General features: G+C 48.9%; 1 protein-coding gene across 1 annotated transcript in view; it reads left to right on the top strand.

Moving 5' to 3' along the window:
• LOC146813814 (beta-1,3-galactosyltransferase 2-like) overlaps positions 1–23,535 on the top strand; it is a 202,163-nt gene that overhangs the window by 67,621 nt on the left and 111,007 nt on the right. The window lies entirely within an intron of this gene.

Genomic DNA, 23,535 nt, shown 5'->3' with positions numbered 1-23,535 from the left:
GTGCCACCTGATTTGCCACTGGCTTGGCAGGTCACACAGGAGCGACAAAACTCCTTGGTATCTTCATTCATGTGAGGCCAGTGAAAGTGAGGGACAAGCCTGTCCCAAGTCTTGTTCTGGCCTAAGTGTCCTGCTAAAGGAATATCATGGGCCAAGGTAAGAAGGACGCCCCTAAATTGCAGAGGTATAACCAACCTCCTGGTGGCACCAGGCTTGGGGTCTCTAGCCTCTGAATAAAGGAGCCCTTCATCCCAATACACTTTATGGGTACCTTGAGCATTCCCAGCAGCCTCAGCAGCAGCCAGATGTCTGAGGGGTTCAAGAGAGGGACAGGATAACTGAGCCTGCCTCAAGTCAGCCCTTGAAGGTCCCCCTGTCCCCAGAAACTCAACCTGATCAGGTTCAAGCTCTTCAGGGACAGTTCCTTCAGGGTTCTCTAGATCATCTTCCTGGGAAGGCTGATCATCACTTGGAGGCAGGTGGGAAGGCACAGCCTTAACCCTCCTGTTCTTCTTCTTGGTAGGTGCTTGGTCCATTGTTCCAGGATCCAAGACCTGAGGTTCAGTGAGGCACTTTTTGGCCTGTGACCTGGTCACAGCAAGGACATGTGATGATATACCTAACATCTCTGCATGAGTCCTGTACTCCACTTCTGACCATAGAGAACTCTCTAGGTCATTGCCCAACAAACATTCTACTGGGAGGTCTGCACTAACCACAACCCTTTTGAGGCCAGTTACCCCTCCCCATGAGAAGTTAACAACTGCAACACTATGTGAAGTAGTGGCATTGCTGGCATTGGTCACCAGGTAGTTCTCACCTGGTATGTACTGTCCAGGGTCCACAAAGCCTGGTGTCACCATGGTGACACTGGCACATGTGTCCCTGTAGGCTTGAGCCACTTTTTCATTTATTAAGGGAGTCTGTCTGTACTTGCCCAGGTTACTGGGGCTCACAGTCAGGGACAAATCAATGTCCCCATCACAGATCAAGACTGCCTGTGTCAGGGTTCTGTCTAAGTCAGAATCTCCTTCAGTTCCCATAGTGATTCCCACTACACCCTTTGTCTGGGGACCAACACTGCTAACAGTAGTACTGGGAGCAGGAGCCTTAGGGGCAACAGTGTTGGGGGCTCCACCCTTTTTGCAATCACTAGTCCAGTGAGTTGTATTTTTGCAATGATTGCACCAGGGTTTCTTCTGACCTTCTTTCTTCTTTTTGGACTGTTGGGACCCACCCTCCTTAGCAGTAGTTTGGGGCCCTGTTGAAGACTTCTGGTCTTTAGGTTTCTGATCTCCACCCTTTTGGTCTGTTTTCTTCTGATCACCCCCTTGGCCCTGGTTCTGGTTCTTTTGCTTAACCCTGGTTCTGACCTATTTGTCTGCCTTCTTTCCCAATTCTTGGGGAGAGGTCAGATCAGAGTCAACCAAGTGTTGATGCAGTTGCTGGTTTTGACAGTTATTTAAAATCTGTTCTCTCATCATCAAATTATACAATCCTGTAAAATCAGATACCTTACTTCCCAGCAACCAACCCTCCAAAGCCTTAGTGGCACATTCAACATATTCAGACCAGTCCTGAGTCTGTGTCTTTTAGGTGTCTCTGAACATTAACCTGTACTGTTCAGTGGTTAAGCCTAACCCATCAAGCAGAACACTCTTCAGGACTCTTCTCTAACAGCGAGGAGTCTGTCTCTGCCTCTTCCTTCAAAGGAGAGCCAGAGGATTGCTGCCCACTGGTCTTCAGGAACCTGCTGTACTTTGCAGGCTCTCTCAAGAGCAGTTATCCATTTGTGGATGTCATCCCCACTTTTGTAGGGGGGCACAACCTTAGACAGGTTCCTATTATCAAAGACCCTATCTTTGTCCTTAGGGACAATGCTGCCACCAGTGGGTATAGACCCACTCTCTCTAGGTTGCCTAGCCTTTTTCAGTTTTTCTTCCATCAGGGCTACTTCTAGCTCCTGCTTCCTGATCCTCAGCTGGGCTTCCTGCATTCTGGCCTCATGTTCCCTCCTCTGAGGGGTGGTCATCCTTCTCCTGGAGTGACCTTGAGAGCCTCTAGAGCCATGGGAAGCATTGGATTCACCTGAGCGATTCCTTTGCCTCCCAAGCCCTGTGTTAAGTCCACTGGGGAGATCCAATGGGGTAAACCCACTGTCAGTCCCCAATAGCCTTAGTTTAGCTGGGCCAAGTATAACACTTGGCACTGGGCTAGTTCTCCCTTCATCCCCACTCACATCTGTATCCCCCTCACTTTCCTCCTCTGTAGTATGGTGCTCATCTAAGGGATGGCTATTGGAAAGGGGTACCTCAGTGGCATCTTCAGAAGGGGGGCCTCCTGTTCCTGTCCCTAAGGGGGCTAACTGGGAAGCTTTCTCGAGTTCTCTTTGATTTTCATCATTTTGCAAGAGTTCTCTGAGCTCAGCAGAGGTAGGGTTCTTGGGCTGTTTAAGGCCTCTAAGAGTTGCCAAATGCCTGAGCTCATTCTGATTAAGGGTAGCAAAGATGGATGGTGCCCTCTGGGGGTCACTCTCAACAGAGATGGGTACAGTGGACCCCTCTGCCCCAGCCATTGCTCTTAAGTGTGGGTGGATGTGTTGCAATCTACCTACACTTGGGTTTACCTACTAAACCTATCTAGTAGTTGTAGTCAGGGTGTGCTACTCCCTTTGCTCTACAACAACTAAGTTCAGTAGAACTTATGTATATCTAATCTTGTTTTATATGTACCTACAGGTACCTATGTGATCTTTCAATTGGTAACCAAGAGATTACAATGGTAAAACACAGCAAGCTCAAATCCAACCGCTGCTCACCAATGTGAGAAGTTGGCCTGGTATATGATGTTCACTAGTTAAAGTGACCACCTTGTACCATGCCAAGCAACCCTTATGGTGTGGTTGTAAGTCAACCTTTTCGGACTAGCTGCCCTAGTGGTAGCGTAGGCTAAGCAGTCTTTGAGGCTAAACTCGTGAAGCGTGTTAAGCAAGCTGTTTTACCAAATGCAACCCCCTTTTATACCAATGAAAGGACACCACACAGATATATATTCAAAATATATATGTATTTATGTCTCAAAGTAACCCCTAGTCTCTTTATGAGCACAGGAGCACAAATCGTCAAACAAGATTACAGTAGAATACACAGAAGTTGCACTTTATATGGATAGGCCCTGGTGGCCGCTCAAACCATATACTAAAATAGTGGTATAAGTACCACGAACAGAAAAGGGAAAAGGCCTAGGGCCTCTAGAATCGCTGGGCCTACAAGGAGCTAACTTCAGTTAGTGACCAGGGGGTCCACGGGTGGCGTGTGCAGAGCAAATAGTCACACGCGTGCTCCCATAGGTTTCAATGGGTGCGTAAAAAGTACAAAGTTACTACAAAGAGGATCTTCCGGATGGACTAGGAACTCAAGATTTGGAACACAGGCACTAGAGATGTAATACTACACTTGGGCACAGGAGTGCCAGCTTTACCTCACCCACAGGAAGCGGGTGCATAGGCCTCGAAGTGCGTCGGGTTTCTTCTATCTGTTCCGTGGAGCCTGAAGACAAAGATGCTGCAGGCGGTCGGTCCGGGAGAGATGCAGTGGATCCAAGGGTGGATCGGAGATGTTGAAGACCTGTAAGCAGAGGGGACAGTGTTCACAGTCACTAGCCAGTGACCAGCGTGGCACCAGGTGGGTACCAGGCAATGTCGGGTGCAAACAGGAAGAAAGGTGCAGCTTGTCTCTGCAGCCACGTGGTCCCTGAAGGTCGACGACGTCCAGGAGTCGGTTCACGAGCTGTCCCACGCAGGCTCTCGCTGTCGGCGGTATCGGCGACTTGATCGAAGCAAACAAGCCTTGGCAAAAGCAATTGTTGTGGAAAACGAAATAAGCTGATGGTTCTGACCAGCAAGGTCAGAGGGACTGCTCCTTTGGAGGGGAGCAAGGGCCAGTCTGGAGCAACCGGCCAGCGGTGTATTTCTTGAAGTTCGTCGCCAAGATGGCCACTAGCCAACGGGCCAGCAACCGGTTAGGCGCGTCGAGTGGCAAAATGCAGAAGGGCCCCACGCAGATCGTGGAGATGCTGGAGGGCTCACCTTTGGTGCAGATGCTGCTCGGGTGTTGGGCTTCTCAGATCTCAAAGCACAACTTGGAGGGAGCCTCGGTTGTTGCGCTTGCAGCTTGTCGTCGTCGTTTCCAATATGGCTGGCTCCACGTGTCTCGGTGCCTCCACGGGTCTCCTCTTTTCAGGGACTGTGGATCGGGCGGTGAGAGGTCTGGAGGTCCAGGTCTTGTCAGTCTCTGGGCTCGGGCTCCGGCGGGAGGCGGCGGCAAAGCAGACGTTGATTCGCTGGATGGTGCTTGCGTTAGCAAGGTGGTCACTCCCTGACCACAGGGGAGATTTCCTTCAGTCTTCTGTACAGCAGAATGTCGAAGTTCCCGTCTTCTTCTTAGTTTCAAGTTGATCCCAGGATGTCTGAAGTCTTAGGACACAGCTCCTACCTTTAAGCGGATTCTAGGGGCCGGACTACCTGCTAGGTCCCTCCCTATGGGTGGGACCAGGAAGGGGGGTGGTTACACCCCCAATCCTTTGTCCAGCTCGCCCCAGGCCCGGGACTGGTGTGCCCCAGGACCGGTTTGAACTGGCATATGCACCGAGGCTCCTTGTGAGCCACAGGCATGTCTGGTTTCTATTCAGCCCTACCTGACCAATACACAAAATCCTGTCTGGGGTGGTGCATGCACCTCCCCTGGCAGGAAACCCTTTGTCCACACCTCCCAAGCTGGAAGGACTCCCAGCAGCAGGAGGGCAGACTTGTGTCTGTGGTGGCAGCATCCATTTTGTGGAGCTGAAGCTATGTCTGATTTTACCCGGGTTTCAGGTACTGTACATGTCGTGTCCCTCTAGAAGGGTGGAATGCTAACCCCGTCGCCAGAATTGGCGAGGGGTTAGTATTCCAATTCGTATGACACCTTACTCGACATGTTTTGATAAAGCCAAACCAAAGATAGCATTTAACCGCGAGGTTCATAATGCACTTAAGAGTATATGGTATGACGATATCTGGAAACAGTAGAAGGAAGTTGTTCCGACCACTGCAGACAGGCTCAGCTCATGCCAGAGCACCATCTCACATGGAACCAAGCACTCTGCCTTCAGGATTCTTAAGGCCTGCCATAGGAGTGACTTATAGGTTATCATGTGTCCCATTTAAGGTTAGGTATAGGTATACTACACCTAAGTAAGAGGTGGTTACACCAACTTACCCCAGCTGAGTGATCAGCCAGTTGTGTCAAATTTGTTAGGCCAAGCCTGGGGTGGCATAATACATGCTTCAGCCCCTGGCAGGCCTTGGGTACACCAATGCCCTGGGTACCTAGTGTACACTGGTACAGGGGCTGACAGGGTGATCCACTTCCAATTGGTTATGCACCTAGGGTGCATAGTTTTAATTTAGTAGAGAGAACAGCAGGCTGGGGGTCTGATTGGCAGGCCCACAGCCTCAATATGTCAAAAAACCAGTGAAGCAAAAGGCAAAAATTTGGGGTGACCATAGGATAGCAGACCCTACTCTCCTACATATATGGATTATGAATTTGACTTAACTACAGAAGAACAAAAAGCAGGTACCCTGTCTCAGAGTACCTATGATGAACTGTGTTAAGGAACAGGACCGTGATCGGAGAACAGCGAATGGTCACACCCTGCCACGTGAGAAATTGGATTTGAGCTGGACCTTAGCTCCACCGCCAGTGCTCAACAGTGCCAACGAAAGAAGAACAATAATAAGAGCTTACCAGTGATGGCTCTTCATAAAAGGACACTGGAAAGAAGAACCCATGATAAGTTGAAAATCCTCTCCCAACCACCTTTTTATGTTAACTATCTTCCTACCGAGTTTTCATGACATTGCATCAATCACTTCCGACTGTACATTGAGAAGTTAAGAAAATGTAACTTTGTATAATGACATTCATACAACACCAGCCATGCACACGGCTATACTGACTATTTTCGATCCACACGAAGTCTGGGCCTTAAGTAATGTACGAAATATCCCTTGCTTTGCCAGAAACATTTTTTTTGCTTTACAGTATCCTGTTTGTGCTCAAACAAGTTCCCCTCCTCCTATCCCTGGGCCTGACATGCGGCGCAGCTGATGTAATTTTGTATGTACTACCTCCTCGCCTACTTTATCAACTGTATGTAACTATGTACAAATGTGTCAGATTACTCCTGCCTGCCCTAAAAACTCTGTATCTTTAAGAAATGTATGAAAAACATTAACGGTATTATAGCTGAAGGGTTAACGAAGGTGAATGTCGGCCAGGCAAGCTGGCGAGATATGTTAAAAGGGAGGACTGTGGAAATTTAGTTTGTAACTGAACATTATCTGCGCCATCTTGCCTCTCCCCAGCGCCACGCACAGCGAACGCGCGGCCACCATTTTAGGCACCCCACTCTCTCCCCCGTTCATTGTCGATCGCCAACGCGTTCCCCTGGCGCTGCAAGCATCCCCCGCGCGCCGGCCACCCCCGCTCTCTCATACACGGGCCATAAACCCTCTCCTTCTGCGCGACCCTGCCATGGAACCACATCCCACGCCTGACCGACATCCCATACATGGTCATGCATCTCTTTTGATAACCCCCTTCCTCTGCGCCCCATTGTCCGAACCGATCCCAGGCCATCACCTAGCCCTGCGGATGCAGTTTATTACCCCTACTGTAAGGGAAACACCCCACATCAAAGGGATTACAGTAGATCAAAGCTCCTACCCCCTGAGACCCGGCCGGTCGCACACACCCCCGGGAATTAGCGGAATGTCCAGCTGTGTGATAGCCATCTCCTACTGTGGATGGGGTGGGAACTCCCACTATAGATATGTGTGGTAACAAGCTCGAAGTGGGGATTCCGAGGATGTTCTTTCACGTTCCAAAACGATCTCAAGAATGTGCCATGTATGATAACCCTGCAATAAAGTCATAAACCTGTGTATAAGAGGCCATGCCTCAGAGATGCAGTTAGAGCACCTCGTGACGATACCTTGCTGTCTGATCTGATGTGTTCTGCTCCGACGGAATAAAAACTTTGTTTCCTGCCTTCCAGTCTCCGGCGCCTGCCTCTTTCATTGGTAAATTATCGAATGGTATGAGGGGCGATTACCGCCGGGCAATACTTGAAGGGTTATCGACTGAAACTGCCGCTACCATTTAACAGGGTGGTGGCTCCCTGCTGCGGCTTCTCCTCTTCCGGGTTCGTTCCCTGCTCTAGCGGGAACACCCGGGGTGGGAGGGGAGGTGTGTTGGACGCGGCTGGCTTCTCTGCGCACCGGAGGCATGGCGGTTTGGCTCCTCCTCGGAGGTGTGTTTGAGGGGCTCGGTGCTCATCTCGTTCTGAGCCCGTGTTTCCCTTTTTGTTTTTATTCCTGCTGTTTCTGCATTGATAATGGTCTGCGCCTCATCACACAAGCTCGGGTCGGTGCTTTGGAAAGGCAGGGCGCTGTATACCAAGGCTGCGTATCCTTGGTTTCACCCAAGGCCTCTTTAACCTGCTACAAGACACTCCCTGTCCATTTTAAAAGGCATCGCATTTATTTGGAGCAGTGTGTGCCCGATCGTAATGAGGGCTGCCTGTACTTTCATATGAGAGTTTTCGTTTGTCAATACAAGGGGGGGCACCCTGGTGGGGGGGTTTCCGGTCATTTGAGTCAGTTTTCTCTAACATGTACTTCCTGGACAATGTGTCTCTGTGGCCTTGTGGTTAAGGTCTCTGACTCTCACTCCAAAGGATATGTGTTTAAATCCTGGTGTTTCGGTTGTTGTGGTTTCTGTGCTACGATTATAATGAATGTTGTATGGCCATGGTCTGCATGGGCTGGTTCCTGTGGCTGAGGCTTCTGGGCTTCTTCGGGTTCCTTCCGATTGGGGCCTTTTTAGTTGTTTCTTTTATGTCGGTGGGCCGGCCTACTGTCCTGTCGGGGTTTAGCGATCCCTGGTTGGCCCTTATGGATCTTGCTTTGTTTGGTCTAGGGGCATTTTTTGGGCGCTGGTTTCTCTGTTCTGTTCACATCATGGAGAAGAGTGGTTTGGGCGTGAGTGGGCTCCGCTGTATGGAGGAGGTGGTGGTCGCTGGGTCTTCCGCTGCTCCTTCCCTAGTGCATGTGCAGGATGACTCTACTGACATAGCTCCGGACATGGTTTTGGATGAGACCAGGGTGCAGACCATCGCAGTGTTCTGCTACGTGTTCGGTACAGTTTAGGGTTCCCTAGGCCCTTAGTGGGTGGAAAGTCAGTAGACTTTATCGCCAATCACCACTTGATGGGGCTTGTAGGCCTCCCTATTCCTAAACTCTGTGAGTAATGTGCTAGAGGGGGAGTGGAAGGATGTTGTCAAACATGTTTTGCCCGGTTTCTGGCGGAGGGGTATCCTTTACAGTGGTTCACTGAGGTGTCCTGGCTGTGGTGATGGTGGATCCCTGCTGGATGGTGTGGCATCTCGGTGCCTGGTGGTGTCCGTGGATGCGGTTCCTTCTTATTCTGTGGTCATGCTGGTTGAAGGGGCCTTGAAGCGGGCTTTTGCTGTCTCTGGTCTTGCAGTTCGATCTGCGACTTGCCCCTGCTTTTGGGTTCAGTCGCTTCAGTAAGACTGTCAGGGTATTTCTGTTCAGTTCTTGCTGAATGTGGATCCCTCTGAATCTTTTTCCGTTTTGGGACTGCAGTTGTGTTTCCTGGCGGATTTGTCCTTCGGTTCCCTTAGTGTGGCGGTGGCTGCTCGGTGGCAGTTGTGACTTTAGCCTTGGAATGCGGTGCTGCTCGGAAGGCTACCATGATGGAGCTTCCATTCGCGGGCTCTATACTGTTTGGGAATCCGTTGGAGGCCTTGATTGGTATGACCGCTGAGGACAATATTTGTTGGCTCCGGTCCGATTTCTCGGTATGGTAAGTTTGCGGGTTGTGAGTGGGCTTTTGGGCAGCGTTTAATTCAAATTGGCAGCCCAGCCCTTTTGTGGTGTGGAATGGGGCCAGGGTGTCCCTTCCTTCCACATGTCCCGGGGTCGACGGGGTGCTTCCTCTTCTTCTAGTCCCTCCTTGTCGGGCTGGGCTACTGGATGTGTTCTGTGCTGCCCCTGTTCCCAGTTCTCAGGCGATGTGTTGGGTTCTATTGCACAGTGTTCGGGACTTAGTTTCTGATGGGGCTGTGTTGTGGGCGCCTGTGAATCTGCAGGGTCGGGGGGTTACTCGATCCTGTTTCTGGTCCGGAAGCCATATGGGGACTACCGTCCTGGCCTGGTTATGAAGGCTGTATACGTGTGTCTCCCTCATCGTTCCTTCATAATGGTGTCTCTTCGGTTGTTTCTTCCCTTCTTGTTGGTGGGGGGTTTCCTGGCTTCTCTGGTTCTCCGAGTCGCCTACTTTCCTATGCCAGTACAGGCAGCTTCACAGTGGTTCCTACGTTTCGGTGTGGGAGTTATTCATTACCGGTTCTGGGTATTGTCTTTTGGACTGTCTGCATCTCCTGGGGTGTTTGCTGAAGTTTTAGCGCCCTTGGTGGTTTTGTTGCATGCACGGGGGATTCAGGTGTGCCCTTCCTTGAACGGTTGGTTGATTCTTCCTCCTCTTTCCTTCTGGCTCAGACCCTTTCACTGGGTGTTTGCTGGCTCCTTCGTCAGTTTGGGTGGATTCTAGGCTTGGAGAATTCCAATCTTTGCCCCACTCAGGAACTACTGTTCGTTGGGGGGTTTTCAAAGCCACAGTGGGTGAGGTATTCCTGTCAGTGCCCCACGGACTGGCTCTGTTGCATGAACTGAGGTGGTTGTTGGGGGCTCAGTCTTCCACAGCTTGCCGGCGGCTCCGTGTTCAGGGGCTGTTGTTGGCTACTGTGGTGATTGTTCCTTGGGTCCGTTTGCACTTGTTCCCCCTGGTGTATTCTGGATTGTGAGCTGTTGTTTCCGGGGGGTGTGGCCATTGGCCAGGGGTTGGCCTGATGGCTAGTGGTTCGGGGCCTCTTGCAGGGCTCACCCTTTGTGTCTCTGGAGCGGTTGGTCCTGAGACTCTCTTAGAATATAAGGGCGTTGATAGCGGTATCTGCCTTGGGTCCTCCAGATTGGTGGACTGATGGCCTGGTTCGGGGTCCCGGAGGTGGACCTGTTTGCGTCTCTGGGGATACGCCTTGGGGTGAGGTTTGTTCTCTGGTTCAGTCAGACGCTGTCTGGAGGGTGGTTGCCCTGTCCTTCTGGTGGTAGGGGGCCTGCTGTGTGTTTTCCCCCGATTGCTCTGATTCCACGGGTCCTGTTGCAAGTTGGATTGGGTCGGGCCTCGTTAGTCCTGGTGGCTCCGGTTTGGTCTGGGAGGCCTCGGTTCCTTCTGTTGTTGAGGTTGGCGGTGGGGCCTTGCTGGAGATTGCCGGTGGTCCCTTGTTGTTTCCCCCTCTGTCTCGGGAGGTCTATGGCCATTCCACCCTGAAAACACTTGATATCAGTAGTTAAGCAGGGTCGGACCACGTTAGTGCCTTGATAGGAGACCACCTGGGAATACGATGTGCTGTAGGCTTAAGGTGGCTGTGGTATGGCTGAACCTCGTGGCTTTGGGGTGTTCTCCTTCTGTGGCTCAGTTTATTCAGCAGTCCGGGCGCCCTTCAACTCTCATGTCCTATGCCAGGTACTGGATTGCTGTACGACTCGGGGTGGGTCTGCGTTGGATCCGGTGCGTGTCTTGGATTTCTTGGAGGTTGGCTTCGCCATGGTATGGCTGTGTCCTCCCTGTGAGCTCTGTGGGCGGCTGTGTGGGCCTTTCGGGGTTCGGACTTTGAGCCGGTGGTCCCCTTGGTGTTCCGGTGGTTGTGGAGTTGTTTCCTCCTGAGACCTGTCTTTCGTTCCTTTGCTCCTTGTTGGGTTCTCCTTTGGTTTGAGGGCCTTGCGGGGGGCTCCTTTTGGGCCTTTGCATGTGGTGTCTTTGTGGTTTTTGACGTTCAGGGTGCTTCCTGGTCGTTCTTGCCTCGGCTCTGAGGTTTCAGGAGTTGGGCTCCTTGCTTTGTTCTGTGCCCTTTCTGCTTTTTTCCTTATCGGGTTGTTCTGCGGCCATGTCCTTTCTTTTTTCTTAGGGTTCCTTCTTTGTTTCGCTACTCGGAGGTTCTGATTTTGCCTGTTTTCTGCCTGATCCTCTTTCTGGGGTTTAGGTGTGGCTGCTCTGTTTGGCCGTTATACGGGCTCTGGAGGCGTGCTTCCTTCATGCTGTGCCTTTTCGTAGGGTGGTTTCCCTTTTTGTGTCCTTTGGGCTGGTTGTTCGAGGTCTAATGCCTTCTGGGGCTGCTCTCAGTCAGTGGCTGAGTTGGCTGTGGGGCCTGCGTATGGGCTTGTGATGTGATGGCGCCTGGGTCGGTTCGAGGTAGATCGGCTCGGGGGTGGCTGCACCCCGGCTTGCTTCCGAGGGGCTTCCATGGCCGTGTTCTGCATGGATGCTGCTTGGTGTTCTCCTCACACTTTTATGTCCCATGGTCATTGGGTGATGAGTGGGACTGTGTCTCCTGGGTTTGGGGACCTGGTGCTGTGTTCTGCTCAGGTTGTGTGACTTTCTGCTTGTGCTGATTAAATCTGTTTTTGCTACTGGGTGAAGCTGATTATTGCTTTGGCATCTGCTCATGTAGTTAGGACTGGGATGGGGAGGGCTGACGAGGAGGTAATGACTGGTTACTTACCGGTAATATTCATTACTCCGAGTCGTAGCCCTCCCCGTCCCAGTGCAGGTTCCCATCCCTCCCTCCCTGTTTGGCTTCTAGTGCTTGGTGGTACAGGATGTGGATTGGTGGGTCACATGATTATATGCCTCAGGGTGTGGGTGTGGCCTGGAGGGAAGGGATGGGTTTTTAGTTGCCTGGGAGTTTCTGGTGGGAGGAGCTATGCTCATATAGTTAGGACTGGGAAGGGGAGGGCTACGACTCGAATTAATGAACATTACCAGTAAGTAACCGGTCCTTAACTGTCAAGGTTTCAGATGGCTAATGTGTGACATTTTCGTAATTGTAGTGTGATTAAGAGTGACATTCAACGACTATGAGTGACACCATTTCACAAAGAAAAAAAAATCAACCATGGAAACAGATAAAATAAGAAACTACATGAATTTGAGCAAGAAGAAGCTCTAAAGAGATCTTGGAACTGCTGCAAAGCACTTGAAATGGAAATTCACTATTCTGCTGCTGCTTTGTAAGCCAATCCTACTATAAAACAACTGCGTAACCACACGCCATTCACATCCTACATGAGTTATTCTGACAACTGCAGCTGTTTCCAAAACCACAGGTAAATTACATAATTGAACCGTGTAAATTTGCCAGGCCATGTTTGGCTATGGAACACCTTATAACAACTTAGATTTGAAATTATTCTCTTTTCTTCATTTTAAACTGTAACATATTACGTGAAGTCTCTCCAAACACAAAAATCACTTACGAACCCTGCTGGGAAAATTCTGACGCTGTTCTAGTAGTTTGTAAGCTGGGACGGGGTGTTATAAAGAGCAATAATTTTACACTGTCAGTGAGTGAATCATCCACTCCTTTTATTTTTTGCAGAGTTTTATATAGCGCAAACTTGACCCGAATCCAATGAGGTATCAGAGCGCTTTACATAGCACCAGTTACGTTACATGAGGACACACATACATTTTTTGTTAGGCACGGGGAGATTAAGTGATTTGCCCAGAATCACAGGATGTTCAGCGTCATTACCCAGACTCGAACCCAGTTCCCCAGGTCCAGCGCCCTAGCCGTTAGGACAACTCCTCTTACTTTTCCAACACTAATATAATTTTTCACCTACGTACGTAATTCTTTTCAGAATTACCATTTTAGTTTAAAGTGTTTGGTTGACGGTAATTGGCGAGACATCAATGTCTGATGCTAGCCTGTTGACTACCCCGATTCCACAATGCGAGCACCACTTAAATGCAATGAGCCGCACGGCGCCTCAAAATCCAACAAATGCCATTAGAATAGAAGCAGTGATTTATTCAGTGGACTAGAGAGTGGGTGGCAACCTGCACACCGAAGCCCAACAAGAGCCCAGTGTACATAGCGCTTCGTCAGGCACCATTTTGCTAAATCACATTCAACATTTTAACAGAAGTGTCCTTTTGTGGGTAAGCCTGCAACACTCGAAGCAATGAGGCGCTTTATGCCTTGCAAAGGGTACGGAAAGCGTATTTACAAACGAAATATTAAAATACACCAGGCATCCTCAAAAGACAGTCTAAGGAGGCAATGAATTTTTTGTGACAGTACATTTTTTTCCCCGTTAGTCTTGCATTGGAGACATGGTTTAGGGAATGGAATAAAGGTGCTGCACAAAAGTTAGGAAATATATTTGTTTTCTTTACTTAAAAAGTTTTCTTCTAAATTAACCTGTCAGAAGATATTCTAGAGGGAGGTCAAGTACATGGCATTGAAATAAACCTTGTGAGGTTCAGTTCCCAAGGAAAGGTCACTTGTGAGGTAAATGAGGTTAAACAAAATGCTGCGTGTTGTCCTGTATTTGGGTTGAAGGTGAATGGGGTGCGGTGCCTACTGCCCCCTCGCATGAGTGCTGGCAGGATGTAGTCGGCATTGTTGTGGGTGAAGATGGTGCCAGCGCTCCTGGCATCAGTGCACTGCAGTCCCTACTGCCTCTGCTCGCCTTGACTCGAGTCTACCTGGGCCGCAGCTGCAGTTCTGGAGAGGGTCTCACAGCTGATCCAGGCGAAGCATCCCTGGCATTGCAACAGTAACCAGTGCTGTTACCAGCCCCTCCTGCTTCATGTCACCTGTAGCCCATAACATGCAAGCTGTGAAAGGACTACGATGATGCCAGCACCTTGCCGAAGTGCTGTCTCACTACTGCCGTAGCCAGTGCTTTAAATGGGGAAAAAATAGTGCAGGTACTCATCAGATCGAGCTGGGGGCGTGGCAAGGAGGCGGGGCTAGAGGCGGGACTAAGGGTGGGTCTAATGAAAAACATTTGAAGGGCTCAAGAATTTTTGAATGATGACAAATTGCTTCCCTCTGCAATGTATCGTTGATGCCCTAGCATGTATTAAGTTGTACTAGTTGACAGACTATTGAAAGGTAACTATCAGGTTTTCCTTTTTGTCAGAGGCACCTGTATATTAAACAAAACATTAAAAGGTGCAGAGACTTGTTATACTGAAAATTAATTAAAGGAAAAAAGACTACATCCTAAAACGCAACTCTGACCCGCATCGGTGGAAGGAAGCCATCAGTTGTCATGCTAGTGATCCTGGGAGAAGAAAGTTATCTGGGGTCTTACAACAGAGCAATACTATTTCACCCTTTCATTCACTTTCAGATACTATGCCACCCAGCAAAATCTAGTCCAAAATTCTGAGGGGCTAGTAAAGGGATGGAGGCACATATAACCATGTACATATGACCACAGTGTCCCTGATGATGGTGGTCAGCAGGCCTGCTGTAGCCACGGTTTCTGATATGGGAGGCACCCTGTACCCACATGTGTTTGATGCTCAAAGCTTCCCTTAGGCCTGCTCCTTCTCCTCAAGTCCAAGGCTTGGCTTCCTCACTTGGGTGCTTTGGGTTCCCTGGTGCTCCCACTCCTACTACGTGGCTCACTTTTTTCATGAATACCAGATACAGCCAGCTGTTGTGTCAACTGGTGATGACCAGTCTGGTGCACCTCATAGCGCAGTGGAACCCTACAGATTTCTAAGCTGCTGTAGTGGAAATTGGGAGGGGCAGACATTTGGCACTTCTCGTTCATATCTCTGTACTGCTCACAGCCGTACACTTATGGATGCCTCCACAGCATTGCAGCAGGAAACACATGCCTGCGATTCCCCGGCTAACCATAATCCTTCCTTCTTTTGACTTCTCTGCCTGATCCCTCCGTCCAGTGCGGAGATATGTGTCCTGGCATGTAGTAGTGTGGGTGGTTCTTAAGCTCCATGCCTGAGGGGTCTAGCCCTCTGGCCACATCTGAAATGACAACTACATTCTTGGGGCAATATTTACAGTAGTCTGTGCACGACTTTGCCAATTCACTAATTTTACATGGATGGAAATCCATTTTCATATTATACTTTTGTCACAACACACTAGTGGCACTCTGTGGGTGCAGAACTCCCAAGCGGGAGTGCTGGGTGTGCATCCAGAAGAAGGCAGCAAATGAAAGATAAATCACACCTAAAATAGATGGTTTTACTTTATTTAGCTGAAAACTGCAGTTATTTTCCCCAGAAAGTTATGTGAATTTGCATCAGTTCGCTATAAAAGGAGGTGAAGGGCTGGCTGTAAGTGTCCCTCCCCAAAGGCAGAGAGTCTTTGACATGCAGAAATAAAACAGAATTTACCAGTTTGTGATTATTGTAGGATGTCAGTAACATTCACTGTTTGGGGAATCTAGTAATTTCTGCATCTGTGTCAGATAACTGGATATGGGCCTGTCCCAGTATGGTAAGAGCTCTGCCTCCAGACATCCTTCCTTCCAGATGTAGGTGTCAGTCGAAGCCCTGGTCCTCACCCACCTGCATGGAGGCAACTCTCTGCCCATTAGCCTCCTTAACAATATTCAGAAACCCATGAAGGCACCTTAACCACTGTAACACTTCCCATCAAGGGCTTGTAGAAGTTGGCCAAATCCACTCACACTGAAGGTATTGTATTGGATTGTAATTGCATTTATATAGCGCTTACTACCCCTGACGAAGCGTCGAAGTGCTTTTTCGGCGAGTAGCGCACTACTCCGGAACCCAAGAAGGATTAGTGTTGAATTAGTATAGTGAAAATCTGAAAGTAATTTGAGTGGTGGATAGGTTAGTCAGTTATTTGGATTCAGAAGGATAGCAGAGAGATAGAAGAGGGAAAAAGGTTTGCATTTATATAGCGCTTGTTACCCCTGATGGGGTTTTGAAGCGCTTTTGTTTGGAGAGTAGCACTTATCGGGTTTAAACAACAAAGAAATACCAAAAAGTGTGACTGAGCATGTGTATGACAGCAAAAAAGCGTACTAGACAATCTGGAATAGGCCTCGTTTCTGAGAAATGCTTGATATCAGACACAACAGTATGAGAAAAGCAGCTGTGTTGCACTCAGAGAATCTGGTTTAAACATGAATATGCACAACTCAACTTATAAACACACTAATCAGCATGTTGTGTGCACCAGGTCAAAGGGGCTCTGCAGGCCTCTGTATACTGAAAGTGAACAAAAAACCCAGAACAGTATCTGGGGGTACCCAGTGCACTACGAAAAAACACAATCCAGTGTGAATCAGAACTTCATGTAGATATACAATTCTACTCAAATTGACGAAAAAACAATATTGAACAGTGGTCAATGTAACACGATGTCAATGAATCAAAAAAATCAATCAAAAAAGAGTCCAATCAATCTTTCTTGGTGATCCAAAACGATTCTTCTTTACTATTGAAGAATATCGATGAGTAGAAATCAACAGCATACAAAATGAATCATTCAAACAACCGTCTCAATTTGAAATTTTCCCAATGCATTTCGGGCTATACAGAGAAAAAGCCCTTCGTCAGGGTAATCTATGAGAAATGAACAAAAGTAAGCTATGTACACTCGGAATCAACATAACGACATTGTAAGGAAAACATTATGACTCATAGATGGACTAGGCAAGGACTGAACAGCGTTCTCAATAAAGAAAACTGAACGTGGTTATCATATTGTAAAAACGAAATGAACTGATCCCCAAGTGCAGTGTGTGATGAAGGAAAAAACAGCCTCACACGAAGTGACAAGACGCCCGCAACCATAGAGCCAATAAAGTGACTGAAACAATACCAGACTAAATGAGTGCAAAAAGCCAAACTGTTACCTTAAATGGTTGTGATACTAGTATCGGGGAAGCGATAACATTACACCAACGTCTCCTGCGATACGAGCCCTGAGGGAATCGACAATGACAGTGATAAGCGACTAGGGAAGTGAGTTAATAAAAATAACGTGAATGGCCAAACGAAACGAATCTTACCGCTACACAGTGCAGAGCGGCAACGGGGCCGAATATTGAACAAATAACACAAAACTTCTGTGAAAAAAATGATAACACGGAAAGACCATAAATAAAGGAAACATGGTCTCGTATCCGAAAATAATAAAATCTGAATGTGCAGAAATTAAAATGAAAAGGCATGCTTGTACGCGGCTTACCGGAGAACACGGACGCGAACACTCAGGGAACAAACGCTGGCTCACGCATGCGTGTAAGGTGAGCCAGTGAGTTTAAAGATACAAAGGAGAAAAGGAAAAACGGACTATATCACCGGAACATACAGGGTGGTGCAATGGCGGCCATTATGAAACGGTGGTGCATTAGTTTGAATTGTGGAGAAAATCAACGTCACCAAATGAAATATGTGAAAAAAATGCAGAAAACTGAATGAAAATAACAATTGAGAACTGCTGATACGTGTTCAACAATGAAAAATGCCAAACAATAAATACAATGAAGGCTAATTTTACAAATAGAGCACCAGACGGAGAGATCAAAAATGGAAAACATAGCAACACAGGTCATGATGTCTACAGAAAACACGCTAGTTCAAATTTATCATTCAACCCCAAGGGGGACAGAGATTGCATAAACCAAATCCAGTGCGATTCACGTTGGGATAACATTTTTGACATATTTCGCCCCGGGATCACATCAACAATTTCAAGAACACCAAATTTAAGCTGAGCCATGGTATGATTCGCTGCTAGCCAATGTTGGGACAGCAGGGAACTGATGGTTTTAGTGCGAATACGACTTTTGTGTTCAGTGATCCGAGTTCGAAGAATGCGTTCAGTTTTTCCAACATAACATGAATCACAGGGACATTTGATAACATAAATAACGTGATGGCTGTTACAGTTAGCATTGAAATTCAAACTGATTTTTCTCCCAGTGCGGGGGTGTAAATATCAGACACAAGCATTCTGGAAGCAATTCAAAGTGTGATCTTACATCATAGAAATGAATGAGAAACGTTCTCCAAGCCATGGGATGTCATGTCTTAGTCGTGTTTGAATGCTTATATTGTTAGCTACATTCAGTGTTATCTGGTAAATGCGCATTTTTAACTCCGTGCACATTATTCTTCCCCTTCCAGTGTGCCCTAGTAAGGTCTATACTGTGTTTAAGTATTTTGATAAATCCATTCTTCCTCTAAGTATGCGATCTGAATTCTTATGATTGTTTGTTGAGCCTTTCATTGTTTAACTTTGTTACAAAAAAATGAGTCACATTATGGTAAACTTTATATTAGCTGCTAAAAAAAAAAAAACACGACTTAAAAATACCACTGTCCCCTCAAAATTATTTTTCTATTCAGCTGTCGCCCCCGCTTTAGATAACACTCTTTTGGATGACGAGATACTCTCCTACCTCTACCCTCTGATGTCCCTAACCCTTACTTACTTAGCTCCATGTCCGCTCCGATGCCCCATGTGTCTCTTTACATTTTCTCTTTTTTCAGGTGGTCACGCCACCTTTCATCTTAAATGTCCCCTTGTTCATCTCATCAAATTCCTTCTCTTGTTTTTCTGGGATACCCCTCCCCCATTTAAAATACCAGTCTCTGCCACTGTAGCTGTCGCTCTGTCCTCACACAACAGGCCCCTTCCATCGACCTGTGACATTCTCGAAAGCCTTGGCTTTCTTGGGACACCTACCCACCTCCGACTCTCATCAGATGATCCCCATCTCATCCATCAGGTGCTTTATTTTAAACCCACTGCCCAGGGCCGGCTTTAGTGCTGGTGGCGCCCTGTGCGCCCCTCCCCCCCCAATGACCACCTCCACCACGGATTCTCTCACTAGCACCCTTTAACAGTGACCAAGTCACCATAACCACACTCTCTCAGATGCATTGAATTAGGTATATAGCGCCACTCATACCAGTGTAGGGTGTCCGAGCACTTTGCATCACACACACACAGAGACAATCAATCATACGAGTGTAAATCAGTGTATAGGAAATGTTACTTAAACCAAAGGACTGAAAGTGTAGGAGTCACATGTCACCCATACTGGTAGGCAGTATAGTTTAAGAGTGCTTGGTGTGGAGAAGCACAAACGCAGAGTGGAAAAAGAAACAGCATAGTTGGGAGTTTTCTTTAACAATAAGAATCGATTTCTAGCCAAATTAACCCTTTTTGCAACATTAATCAATGTTCTAATAATGTATACTTTGCAGTGTGTATGCAGTTCTGGGATGAAAGTTAATAGCTCACTGTTGTATATTAGGACTTTAAGTTATAAATTGCAAGTAACAAAAGGATGTCTCTTTTGAAAGCAGTAATCTGCTGACCTGTTTACATCATATGCACTCTGTAATCTACTTGATACAAGTTCTTTGCAGCAGGCATATTAACCCTCTGCACTAACTTCACCCAAGTCAAAACCTCAACTATACAAAACACTGATCTCTCTCCAGGAAGATAATTAATCACACGAGTTTTCTTGACATTTATGTGAGGCCTGGTAATTGCAGGGGGAAAGAAACGCTGCAGCAGGTGCTTGAAAAACATAATAAGCTTTCAAACACGACGCCCCCAGGAAGCCAGCACCTGGTCGCACCGCCCCACGCCCGCAGTGTATTCTCAAATATCGTTTGCTTGCCTCTTTCTTCTTTTTCAGATAACCCCTCGATTTATTTAGCTGACTGTGCTTATACCCCTTCACTTCTGAAAGCTCTCCTCAGTTGTCCCCTTTTTCACCCGCCAGCTGCTGTGCTATCCTTTCCGTCTTTTTCGCACAGAAGAAAGGGAAAGCCAGAGCAAATTGGGATTTTTAAAGAGCTTCCCTTTCTTGCTTCCTGGCGGGGGAGGTCACACCTGAGGCACAACTAGAGTCAAATTTCGTGTGGGGAGGGGGGTCTGATTCTTCAAGCAAAAGGTAGAGTGGAGGTGCAGGGGCTCTAAGGGGTGAAAAACATCAAAGCCTCGTTAAAGAGCAAAAGGTATTTTAAAGACCTGTGAAGTACTCGGGTGCGGCTGTGTTTGTAACCGAGGAAACTGTCTCATCCCGGGCTGCAACACACGAGGGAGGGTGGGGGGGGGGGGGGCGAAGGCCTTTGAGTCCAATGGGCGTCGCGCAATAAACAGACCACACCGTGTCTTAAGCGTAAAAGGCCATTTATTAGGACCAGGCTGCACAACATTAAACAATAACCAAACATTACCTGAATAACAACTTCCCACAACACTCTACAACCCTTCAATCCTTTCACCCACTCCACACTCCCCTTTTGTACCACTCCATGCCCCTTCCGTTCCTCACCATTCCACAAACCTCCTTGCATCCTCCCCGCTCTCATCGAACATTTCACTCAGGCCTCCATTACCCCCACCTCGTTCACTCTTCCCCCCCGAGGGATGGGTGTGCCCGCTAATGACTCCCCCCACCCCTCCGCCAACCAGGTAGCCCCCTTTAGGGCGGATACCTGCCCCACCCCCAGGACTGGACAAAGCACACACATCCCTGCCTGCTCAAACATCTCTGCGACACCAAATTGCCTCGTTCCAGAGCTTGCTGACCACATCTCTCATTTCCATCATGTAGTACGCATTCCCCATTCTTGAAAGATGCACTCCATCATCCCTAAACAGTAGCGGTTTCTCCAGTCGCAGTCCTGGGTAACTGATCACCTTAAACTCGCATTGCTCTGTTAAGTTTCCGTCTCGCCTTCTCAATTGCCCCATGTTTAACAGCGCCCCTCCAGATTCTCCTCGGGACAAACTCAGTCCAGGCAATGCACGCTCCTGCCAGCCTGTGTTTCAGTACCTCCAAGTCTCTTTGCATCAGCTGTAAGAGCGCCAAACCCGACAGCCGAACCAAATAATTTTCCCCCAAATGGATGATCAACAGATCCGGGCATCCCTTCTGTGGGACCATCTTCGCGAGCCAGGGTAATAGTGCCCCCCATCGCATTCCCCCTTTTCCCCACCAGTGCACCTTGTGATGTCCTTTGAGTCCCAGGTTACGGCCGTACACCTGTTGCTCCGCATACTTTGACGCCCAGTGCACAAAAGAATGCCCCACAATCCACGTGACCATCTTGGCCCCAGGTCCTCCCACGCAACCTAAAGGAGAAACAAATGTTAGACACACATAGAAAATTGCCACCTCAACCCCTCCAAACCCCCGGCTCTGCACGACCAGACCCTTCACTTCCTCACATACCGCTCACAGCACTGTGACCTCCATCTCCCAATCTGCTGAATCCTATCCCAGGACCACCCCAGCCGGGCTGCCGCCGTCGCCGCCCCAATCCGAAACGAGTGAGTCCCAAAACCAGCCGGCTCCAAACCAATACGCACCAATGCCATGCGCAGCACTGCCAACAACTGACCCGCCGTCACTCGTGCACCTGACCTGTGACAAAAAATCTCCCCTTGCACAACCTGTGTATGATACACAAACGACCGTCATTCAGCCACCGGGCATACACTCCCCCAACCATTCTCGCTCAACCACACCCACTTGCCCCATCCCAACTGATCTGTTTTGGACCGACCCAACCAAATGCCCAATCTCCCCGCATCCAACCTAATCTCCTCATACCTCTGCCCCTCCCCCGCCCATGTGCCCAACAATTCCGAAACCCGAAAAGCCCCAAAAAACATCCAAATCATGCACAGATGAAAAATTCGAACCTCAAACTCATCATAACAACAGAGCGGCAACGCCGCAACCAACCTTACCAAAACCTCAAACATTATGGCCTCCCTCAGAACCCTCCCCCCGCTCTCTCCCTGCTCCAACCCTGGAGCGCCCTACTGACAATCACACTTTTCGTAGGGTCAAAATCAAAAGACAAACTACAATAAAATGACACTCCTGCCAATTTCCCCGAAATGGTCGCAGCCGACAACCCCTTGTCCATGCAGTGCAATACAAACTGTAACACTCCTTGTTCCACTGTGGTCCGTCACCCAAAGGCAGAGTCCCCGCTCCAGCCCATAACGGCTCCAAACTCCGCCCACGCCAGTCTGTAGGTCCGCCTGGTGGTAGCAGCAATAGAATTCTCAACTAGGACTATCACCCTCACTCCCCCAAGGCCCAAATGCTGTCCGGCAGCCCGGTCTTGCACAGATCCGCTGCAGGTGCCAATCGCCGGAACCGTTGCCACTGCGAACGAGACAAAGCATCCGCGATGTCATTATTCGCTCCCGAAACATGTTTGGCTTGAAAAACCACATTCAGAAGCAAGCATGTCAGCATGAAACTCCTCAACAATCGCAACACCCTCAGGTCCCTGGCCCTCTGTCGGTTGACCAACTCGACCACCGTCATGTTGTCCACGCGGAACAACACCGCCCTGTTCTGAAACTCAGGACCCCACACTTCCAGAGCCACCAACAAGGGAAAGAATTCCATAAACGCAATGCTCCTCCCCTGCTTCATCCAGTGATCCGGCCAGGTCTCTGCACACCACCTCCCATCCCAGAAAATGCCAAAACCAGCCGCCCCAGCCGCATCCGAGTAAATTTGGATTTGCCAAACCGTCCTTTCCTCCACAAAGTCCAACGATACCCCATTGAAATCTGCCAGGAACGTCCACCATGTCCTCAAATCCGCCCTCACTCCCATGGAGATCCGGACCCTATGGTGTGGAAGCACTGCCCCAGACATAGCCATGCCGAGCCGCCTGCAGAACGTCCGTCCCGCGCTGACCACCCTGCACGCAAAGTTAAAAAAACCCAACAGTTGCTGCACCTCCCTCAACGCGATCCTCTTCTCACCAATCACCCGTTGAAGGCACTCCTGAATTTCAGCTACCTTCGCGGCCGGGAGCCTCGCTGTCCACTCAGTGGAATCCAGCTCAATGCCCAAGAATGTCAAAACACAACTCGGCCCACTAGTCTTTTCCGGCGCCAACGGGACCCCAAACTGCCTCGACATCTCCTGGAACCATGTCAGAGCCCTGCCACAGTCACCAGATCTCGCCCTCCCAAGGAAAAGGAAGTCATGCAGATAGTGCGTGACCTCCCGATGCCCACTCAGCTGTCTAAACGCCCACTGCAGAAAGGTGCTAAACAGTTCAAACAATGCGCAAGAAATCGCACACCCCATGGGCAGGACTTTGTCCACAAAAATGGCCCCACCGAACTGCATCCCCAGGAGCGCGAACTCCGCAGGGTGTATAGGCAGCAGGCGGAAAGCCGACTTCACATCGCATTTTGCCAATTCCGCCCCCGGCCCACACACCCTCACCAAGCGAATCGCATCATCAACCGACGCGTAGAGTACCCGCGAATCTTCCTCCGCGATAAAGTCATTCACCGACTGTCCCTCCGGCCACGACAGGTGATGTATCATCCGAAACTCCCCTTTTTCCTTCTTTGGCACCACCCCCAACGGGGAAATAATCAAGTCATTCATCGGCCATTCATAAAAGGGGCCGGCAATCCTCCCTTCCTCCACCTCTTGCCAGAGTTTGGACGCCACCACCCCGGCAATTCTTTAGCTGATTTAAGGTTGTCGGCCCATCTCCTTGATCTGGGACCTTGATAAACGACCCG

This window comes from Triturus cristatus, chromosome 6, assembly GCF_964204655.1.
Source record: "Triturus cristatus chromosome 6, aTriCri1.1, whole genome shotgun sequence".
NCBI lineage: Eukaryota > Metazoa > Chordata > Amphibia > Caudata > Salamandridae > Triturus > Triturus cristatus.
The sequence above is the reverse complement of the archived record's forward strand: the minus strand, read 5'-3'. Positions and strand labels throughout refer to the sequence as shown.